The sequence below is a fragment of the Rhinolophus hipposideros genome, assembly GCF_964194185.1.
Source record: "Rhinolophus hipposideros genome assembly, chromosome: X".
In the NCBI taxonomy this organism is placed as follows: domain Eukaryota; kingdom Metazoa; phylum Chordata; class Mammalia; order Chiroptera; family Rhinolophidae; genus Rhinolophus; species Rhinolophus hipposideros.
The window spans coordinates 16,605,811-16,615,625 of NC_138046.1; the positions used below are offsets into that span (position 1 = coordinate 16,605,811).

Genomic DNA, 9,815 nt, shown 5'->3' on the forward strand with positions numbered 1-9,815 from the left:
GTGTGGGTCCAGAGGCCTTGCTCTTAACCATTACACAAGCTGCGTATCTGCTGTAGGCCAGAGTTGTAGCCCAATAATATGGTAAAGCATGTCTGTAAACTATGATGGAGATCTTTGCATTGCAGGGTTATATGTGTATTATATGTCTACACACTTGGGAATCTTTGTGTGCGCTGTAGGTTTTCCATTTTCGAGTAAGTCTGTGTTGTGATGCAATTCTGGGTATTGTGGGAAAAATCTACAGAGGGTGCCAAAAAAATGTATACACATTTTAAGAAAGGAAAACTGTATTAACATTGTAATACTCAATATATACCAATAACAAAAGATGAATACAAGTCACGTGTGACTTCTGCAATGACAAGAGGTGCTCAAAGTGGTTCCCATCAGCGTCCAGACACTTCTGATGATAGCAAACTACTGCTTGAGCAACACTGGCCAAAGTGTCCACTTGTATACATTTTTGGTACCCCTGGTATGTGTTTATAGACATGCCTGTGAATTGTAAGTTGTGTGGGTGTGATTATGATGTGGGGCAAGTCTACATCCCAAAGGGCTTTTCTGTACACTTAGGATGACTCTCAGTGTTCAGTGGTGCTTGTGTGTGTATATTGATGGGAGAATCTAGGCATTTTGGTGGAATCCTGTTCATGGTTGCGTATATCTTGTTTATGGGCAGCAGCGTGAGCAGTGAAACCGGTCCATGTGCTTTGAGGTAAAGCTGGCAGGTGGAGAGCAAATGGTTGCATGTGTTTGGGGACATAGGTTTGCACTGTGCCGTCACCATAAAGAGTGTAGTTAGGGGGAAGTGAATCTGTATGGAGTGTGCTGTGACAATTCTGTGCATTCTAAGGGTGGAGTGTGGTGCCGTGGAATGTGTTTGTATGGATGGCTTGCATCTGTGTTGTGAGATGAGTGTGAGTATTGTGAATCACGTCTGCAACAGTGCCCTGAGGGGCAGATCAGAACACTTTGGGGGACATTAGGTGTTGCTGTGGCATGAGCGTGTCTGTTGTGGAATGAGTCTTTCCATCCTAGGGCCAATTTGCACTCTGTAGTGCAATGTTACGCATGGTGAGGTGTGTCTGTTCATTGCAGAGTGTGTCTGAAGAATGTGAGGTGTGTTTTGTTGACACAGGGCTACAGTGTGCATTGTGTGGGAACTGTGTGTTTGGTGCAGGTCTGGATATTATAGGGCACATGAGTGCACCATCGGGCCAGTATCCGCATTATGTGGTAACTATGTTTGTTGGGAAGTGAGCTGCTGTATTGAGGGATAAGTTTGTGTGTTGCAGTGCAATGCCATGCATCATGGGGGGATATACATGCCGTAATAGGTACTATTGCATCTCTGTGCTATGGGTTTAATCTGTGTACCATGGGGTGAGTCCTCAAGCTGTGGGGAGAGTCTGTCTTGGGGGGAAGCTGTGCATCCTAGGGCCAGTTTGCTGGAGATGGGGCGGGCCTGTGTCCTGTGGAAACAGTTTATGTTTGTGGGATGAGTCTACAGGCTTTAGGGAGAGTCTGTGTGCTGTGGGGCATCTCAGTTTGGGGGCCAGACTGTGTTCTGTGGGGAGAATCCTTTGGCTGTGAGGAGAATCTGTGTATTATGGGAGACTCTGTGCTATGGGTTTAGTCTGTGTTTTTGTGGGGTGACTCTGCTTGATCTGAGCAGTATCTGTGTACTAGGGGGCAAATCTGCATCCTCTTGGGTTGGTGTGTGTGTCATGGAGTAAGTCTGTTGTTGCGGCAGAGTTTTTGTACCTCTCTGTGTGGGTCTTCCAGCTGTGTCATGGACTGTGTTCTGGGGGGATGTCTGTGTTCTTTGGACAGTCCATGTGCTCTGGTGGGAATATGTGTGTTGTGGGTAGAGTCTGTGTGATATGGGGTGAAGCTGTGTGCCCTGAGGAGGGACTGCATGCTCCAGGAAGTGTCTTCTAGCCATGAGATGTCTTCAAGCTTGGCGGGAGTCTGTCTGTGTGCTGTGGGATGGAGTCTGTGTGCTCTGGTCAGGGTCAATGTGATGTGAGGAGAGTCTTGTGCCATGGGGAGACTCAGCGATGGGCTTAGCTAGTGGGGCATTAGGAGAATCTATGTGTTGTGGGAAGTCTGTGTACTACGGGCAGAGCTCAAGTGCTGTGGTAAGAGTTTGTGTCCCATGGGGAGGATTTGTGTGCTGTAGGGCGTGTCTGCGTCCTGTACAGTGAGTCTTTTGGCCTTGAGAATATGCGTGCTCTTGGGAGACTCTGTTGTGTGGGGTGAGGCTGTGTGCTCTAAATAGACTCTGTGTGCCAGGGGAAGGGCCTGTGTGATATGAGGACAGTCTGTGATGTCAGGATGGTCCATGTGTCATGGGTAGAGTCTTTATGGTAGGCGGAGTCTGTGTCCCTTAGGGGGGTTTTTTGCCTTGGGGAGAATATATGTGCCTGCGCAGGAGTCTCAGTGATATGAGAAATGTCTGTGTGCTATGGGGCAAGTCTTTGTGCCGTGATATTTGTCTGTGTGTCACGAGAAGAGTCTACGTACTGTAAGGTAAATGTGTATTTGTGTTATTTAGCCAGTGGACATTAGAGAGTGAGTTTGTACATAGCAGCACGAGTCTGTTTCAGGGCAAGCCTCCTTCAATATCAATACATAATAATGGCCAACACTCATACAATGATTACCATTGCCAGACACTGTCCTAAAGGTGCTATTATTATCCCCATTTTACATGAGGAAACTGAGGCACAGAGAAATAAATTCAGCTATAGTAAGTGGTAGGTTTGAAACCAGGCAGTCTGTTTTCTGTGCGTACATTGCTATGAATCTCCTCGGCGCTCTGAGAGACTCAGTGGCCTCAAACATTGGGAAGACTTCATAGTCACTGGTGGACATAATGAGGGCAGGTAATCTGGGAGGAAGATAAAGGAAGTACCTCAAAGCCTTCCAAGGATTAAACAAAAATGCAATCTTTTTTTTACAATAACGATGGGGATAACATGTTTTACAATAACGTTCTATTTACAATAACGATGGCAATTTAGGCCAGAAAAACTGACATCATGATGGCAGAATAATTCCTTCAGCCACTGAGGTTCCCAAGACCCCTCCTTTGCCTCTACTGCTGCATTCTGCCACTGCAGAGGGGAGCAAATGCGCAAGTCCTGGCAAGCTTCCGTTGCCAGGGAAACCAGCCTCCAGTTACAAACAAATCACAGCCTAATGCAGCAAGTCAAGAAATGACTGGGGCTGTGGCTGTGAGCCAAAGGAGCCCCTTGCAATAAGAGTGGGGAGAGCATTCTCCCACCCATGCCAACTTTTTTTCTTTCAGAATCAGTAAAGGCTAGAGGCCCGCTCAGAAGTCAATAGGGAAAGAAGGCAGTGTTGGGTTTGGGAATGGAGGGTCAACAGTGGGTGGCAGGTGACTTTAATAGTCAAATATTTCTGTGAGCAACATTTAACCCATCTCCCACTAGAAGACTCTGTGTTTTATTCTTGAGCCTTCCACCTGCAGTGAAAAGAGGTGAACCACTGGGGTGTGTCCTTTATCTGTAAGAGATGGTGGCAGTGGTGGCATAGATTGGGACTCACCCTACCGCCTTTAAACCCTTAGATCAGAATACTGCCAGCAACAGGCTGACAAACATTATTTATTTCTGCTCCTCATACATTTCTTACATATCCCTCTTATACCATTCTAGAAAATTCCAGGAACTGAGTCCAGACAGCTTTAATTCTCCGAGTACCTGAGGAGTAGAAAAAGAGGTTGAAGGAAGAAACTTAGGAGTAGCACTAACCCTGTGGGGGGGAGGGCATTTTTTTGAACACACAATTAGAATGTCAGGTGTGTCCAAGAGGAATAGCACATCTGGAACAGTGGTTTTATAATTCCTCAATTTTAATTTTTTTTTTAAAAAAATCTCATAACAATTTTAAATAGTTAAAATTTTAAAATCCTGTTTGAAAACCACTGTTCTAAACTGCATGTGCCTAGAATTCTTGAAGGGCATAAGCATGAACATGATGCTTTAGAATGCTTCCAGAAGCTGTAAGAAGGTTAGGGATACTATTGTGGAATGTAACCATCTTAGGTAGAGAAAAAATGGCTGACCTGTGGAAAGCTACACCCTACGTAATGAGAGAACAGTTGTTGCCATTTCAAATCAGTGGAGGAAGGTTGGATTAGTCAATAAATGATGCTGAAACAATTGGTGACCTATTTGGAAAAAAAATAAAATTAGATCCTACTTCATACCATATACCAAAAGGAATTCCAGATGATCAGAGTTAATTGTAAAAAATGAAGCAATGAAATGACTAGGGAAAAAATACAAGTGAATATACTCATCAGAAGAAAGAAAGAAATCACAAAATCAAAAATTGATAGTTGTGGATATTTAAAAATGTAAAGCTATGACATGTAAATATAACCCCACCATAAATGATTTAAAAAATCAACAGGCAAACAACAACTGGAAAATAACGTTTTTACCACATATGACAAATAAATTAGGCGACATATATGGGGTTGGAGGTTGGAAGGAGAAACCGTAAACTGCGTCATACCATTTGATCCAGGAATTCCATGCCCACAAATTTTTCCTAGGGGAAAAAAACAAAAACACACAGAGATTTATATGGAAAGATATTCCTTGAGTTATGATAGCAAAAATTACACATATAAACACTCAATAATTGGACATTTAGTGGGACATCTATATGATTGAAAATTATGTCTCCACAAAACATCACATTTCTTGTGGGATATTTAAAAATATGGGAAGTTTCTCCCAATATGTTGTTTAATAACTAAAGCAGGTTGAAAACTATATGTACATCTGATCTTCATTTTATATACAAATATAGATTTCTATTTCTATGCATTCATTTGCATGTATTGAGAGAGAAGAGATTGACAGTAATTATGTTAATAGTGATTATCTCTATGTTATGGGATTCTGGGTAATTTTTATAGTCATCTTTAAATTTTTCCAAATTTATACAGCGATGTGATTTTTCTTATAATTAAAAGGAAAAGACGGCATTTTAAACAAGATATTTTAATAAGTGTTATATAAGCGGTGGGGAGCACAGAAAAGAAAGTCTTAGAATAAAGACAATAAAAAGCAAAGACTGAATGTACCAATGTATACCCACAGAGGGTCAAGCAAAACTAACTCAGTATGTACTCCATAAAAATTATGGAAATATTTGCATGCTAGTAAGTACAGAATTTTTTCTACAAGATGGACTCCTGGAAAATTTTCTTCAGTACACCAGAGAATAGTCACATGTCCCTGGATTCGTCAGTCATTCTCTTTGCTGCAGTGCTCTGTTCAATACCCCTCCCTTTGCCTTCAACATGTTCTCCCCCTTCCCCCCTGCAAAACATGCTACCAGCAGACATTTTCAGCCTGAAAAAAATGGTCCATCTTGTGGGCTTTCTTTTAAGCATTTTCAATCTTATTTTTCTTCCTGGATTTGATCATCTAACTCAAAAATCTGCCTATCTTTTTTTCCCTTTTCTTCCTGTTGAAGTGTCAAAACAATCTGAATTTCAAAGAAATGAAAAACCACAACTTTAGATATGTTTTTCTTTTTTCTTACAGAAATAGATCTACAAAAGCCATTTCCAGGTAAAAGGACACACAAAAGCTTACACCTTTTCAGGCACATTTCAGCAACAAACAGAAAAGCTTTGTTGATAGGAATCTCTGCTATCCTTCTCATATCCCTTTTCGAAGAAAGAAACACTGAGAATATTCTGTCTTTACTGCACAAATTGATGTCCACAAATACAAATGAATTATTTTCAAGATAAAGGCGCAGTTATAATAGTCATTACTTCTTTTTTTGTGTGATTTTTCATCCTAAAACCAATTCTTGATCTTTCCCATTCAACACACGTTCATCTCTCACATGAAGTAATGAATGCAAACATCATAGGCTGCCCTCATTCTCATTTTCTCTCCTGTACAGACATCCAGTCACATGATTTTCTTAATTAAAAAAAATGAGGAATGGTGTCCTTTTCCCTATTGCAAAATAACATTTTTTTCTCATGCTCTCTCCATACTGTGAAAGGAAATCAGAATTTAGAGTATCTTGAATTGTAACCCATTTCATCACGCCTAATCCAAACATTGTAAAGCTAAGATACCATTCTGAATGCAATTTGTCTTTTTAGTGACATCTTCGTCAACTCTTATTTTGGGAAATATCTTACCAGAATCATAAGGAAGAAGTGTCTATATTTTCTTCCAGCAACTCATTCACCACTTAAGAAACAAACTTTAAACTAGAAAAGTGACTGTGGAACATTTAGAATTTAATACATTTTCCCAATGCCGCTGACTAGAGTCAGAAATTCCTATACAGTTCTGTATTATTGTATTCCATCAAAACATGTCACTTGCTTTAGAAAGCGTATTTGGGGTACCTATTTTACAAAATATTTCTCAGCTACTTACCAGCAGCACGCGTTCTGCGTCTGTACCAGCTCTGAGTTTGTCGCAGTGAAGGGCGGGGGGCGGAGGGGGGGGGAAGCCGCAGCAGCCACTTGAAAGTGGGCTGTGCTCTGGAGAAGGGATAAGCTCTATGGAAAGAAATGAAATGCCTTGGGATTAGCCTCAAAATTCCTCCAAAAACATAAAATCATATTAAGCATTACATGTTAAAAAGTACATGCTCATCAAAGGACAAATTTTAACAGCTAAACCTCTGATCTAAAATGCACTTAAATTGCCTTGATTTCCAGTGGAACCCCTACGATGCCATGGGTTTTTGGCTCTCCCGTCTCCTAGCAACAGTCTCATTAATGTTTTTTTCTGCAGTGGTCCTACTAGGCATCAGACAAGGTCTAGTCTCTGGTAGTGAGCATTACCATTTTGTTGGTCAATATGTGTTTTCCCCAGGTAAGTAATAAGGAGAGTCAAGCATTCAATAACAAGTTCTCCAGAAGATTTTGGTTTCAAATGATATTCGATTCAAAGGACATAGATTGTTCTTGTCCTTTCCCTTGGTGCGATGCTGTCATTAGACCCTGGACCTAAAGGTGAGCCTCAGCAAAAGATGCCTAGCCCCTTCTGTAATCCCCAAATTACACAATGTCCCACAACTAGAAATCTAGGTCCTGAACCAGTGTTGTTATCCACTGTGCTCAGAGAAAAAAAATGCATGGAATTCATCCGTATTCTTAGCCCTGTCACCATGACTATTACCCATCAGCATGGCTACTGGAGATATATGTCATAAAAACAGTGGATGAAATATAACCAGATAAAAGACAACCCATTTATCTACAATTATTAACATGTAAAATATTGACTATATGTTAAGGAAATAAGAGCAGATTCCTACACAGTATGCATAATATGATCACTTTTATATCTTATCTGGATAGGAATAAATGTACATAAAGAGATCCGGAAGGATATATACCAAAATGTTAAGGGTGATTATGTCTGGGTTTTCTATGGATAGTAGAATTTGAGTGGAGTTCAAATTATTTTTCTTTTTGATTATCTATTTAATAACTTTCTGCAATTAACATATATCCCTTAGGTTATCAAAAGAGAACCATCACAACAATGTGAATGTACTTAAAGCCACTAAACTGTACACCTAAAATAGTTAAAATTAAAATTTGTTATGTATATTTTACTGTAATAAAAAAGAGAGCAAGAATTATTTATTTACCCCAAAAACATGTATTGAGTCTCACCACATTCAAAATCTGTACTGGGGCAGAGATTAGAAAAATGAATAAAACACAGTCCCTTCCTCTTCAAAAAGTTTGTAATCTAATGAACAAGTATCCCCCCAATTTTTTAAAATTAAAGTTTATTGAAGTGACAATTGTTAGTAAAGTTACATAGGTTTCAGGTTTAATATATCATTTATATATCACATGGTGTGTTCAGTATGGGTTTTTATCATATATGACATTTAGAAATACAGGTATTTTGCTAACATCCTTTTTTTCAAATTTCACCAATTTTGGGTAACATTTATAATTAGGGTTGTTACATTGTCTGCCTAACAATATTGAACTCCCAGTGGGTGGAAGAAGTAAAGAAATAAATATTCAATTTTAATATGTAAGTATACATGTGCGTTTGTATACTTGTATAGAATTGTCAGATTTCGCAAAGGCGGGGTAGAGAAATTGTTCTAGATTACAGAAGATAAAGAGATATGACAAAAAAAAGAGATATGAGGCACTGTACACCAGAAGCTAAACAATAATGAATGCCAACTATAATTTTATATATATAATATGATGGCTCAGTGCGAGGTCAGAGGGATAGTGGATGGGGGGGGGCCCACAGTGTGAGGGATATAAATGATGAACGTCTAAGTATTACCTTGTCTTGTACACCTGAAACTAATAAATAAATTTTAAAAAAAGAATAACAAAAAAAGAGAGAGATATGACACCAAATATGATGTGTGATTGTTGATTGGATCCTGAATAGAAAATAAAACAGCTATAAAAGACATTTTGGGAACAACTGGGACATTTGAATATAGACTAGATATTAGATAACATTAGATCAATGTAATAGTTGTTTGGTATGATAATATAGAATGATGAACTTGTTCTCATGAGACACATAAGTACTGAGAGATGAAATGCCATAATGTCTACAAATCACTGAAATGCTTTAGAAAAAATATCATAGAGATATATAAAGCAAATGTAGAAATATGTTAATAATTGGTAAATCTACGTTAAGTACACATAGGTGGTTGCTGTGTTACTCTTTGATCTAAAATCCAGAACATTAAGATAATAATGAAAATAATTATTGCACAATAATTAGATTTAAAGCTAAATTTCATAAACGTCTTGGAATGAATGGCAGTTGGAGTTGTGATTCCTCAGAGCTTTCCATACTGACCAATTGGATGATGACCAATAATTAGATTTAAAGGTAAAATTTATATACGTTTTGGAATGAACGACAATTGGAGTTGTAATCCCTCAGAGCTTTCCATACTGACCAATTGGATGATGAATACTTGCATGCGCCATCTAGTGGCGAAATCCTGATTTACTACGACCGAAACATTTCTGAAGAACACAATTTGACAATTTGACAGTAGTAATATCTACCCACTAGATCTTACTATCATTTTATTGTAACAAATAAATAAAAATCAAGGTGTTTCTTATTACTGGATATCAACAGAGTTAAAAGGTTCCCTTAAATTTCAGTATTTGTTCTTGGTTATAGGGGAATGCCTCTGTTCAGGTGTCCTAACAACATGGCACATGTCCACATAGGCCCCACAGGCAAGGTTCAAATGCAAGCTCACATAAGTCTGTGAATGAAATGTCCTGTTAATATCCTTGGAACATGGCAAGACAATCAGTCTTGTGAGGTCTGTTCTTCACCACCTCCTTATCTTGTGGAGGGCTGCCAGGAGGCACTTTTTCACCCACATCCCTCATTCTGGTGAGGCATCTTGCTTCTTCCCTTAGGGTACAACTTCCAGTTATAAAACCAACTAGATATAATGTGGAAACAATTCCTCCATGATAGAGTGAGTCACTGCTCATGTCATCTGTCATCTTATCCCTGTGATTCATTGTCATCCTGAGGGAGTAAGGATGTGAGGAGCTTACACCACGCTGATCTTCTGAGCTTCCTTTTGCTGTTCTTGTAAGTGATAGATGGTTGGCATCCATTTGGCTCACTGTCGTCAGACCCACTGAGTAATATGGCAAAGTAGCATGCCAAACCTAGCAGCTCCTGTCGCTCGGAGACTGCATCATTGCTTGGCAAAATGTATCTACAAATGTGTGTGTGTGTGTGTGTGTGTGTGTG

At 39.4% G+C, this 9,815-nt stretch overlaps 1 long non-coding RNA gene across 1 annotated transcript in view; it reads right to left on the reverse strand.

Moving 5' to 3' along the window:
- LOC308495481 overlaps positions 1-6,502 on the reverse strand; it is a 63,285-nt gene extending 56,783 nt beyond the window's left edge. The window contains exons 1-2 of the long non-coding RNA XR_013992991.1: positions 6,453-6,502; positions 4,549-4,584 (exon numbers count right to left, since the gene is read on the reverse strand). This is a non-coding gene — a long non-coding RNA (uncharacterized lncRNA). The remainder of the gene's footprint in view (positions 1-4,548; positions 4,585-6,452) is intronic.
- Between the last annotated feature and the right edge of the window lie 3,313 nt (positions 6,503-9,815).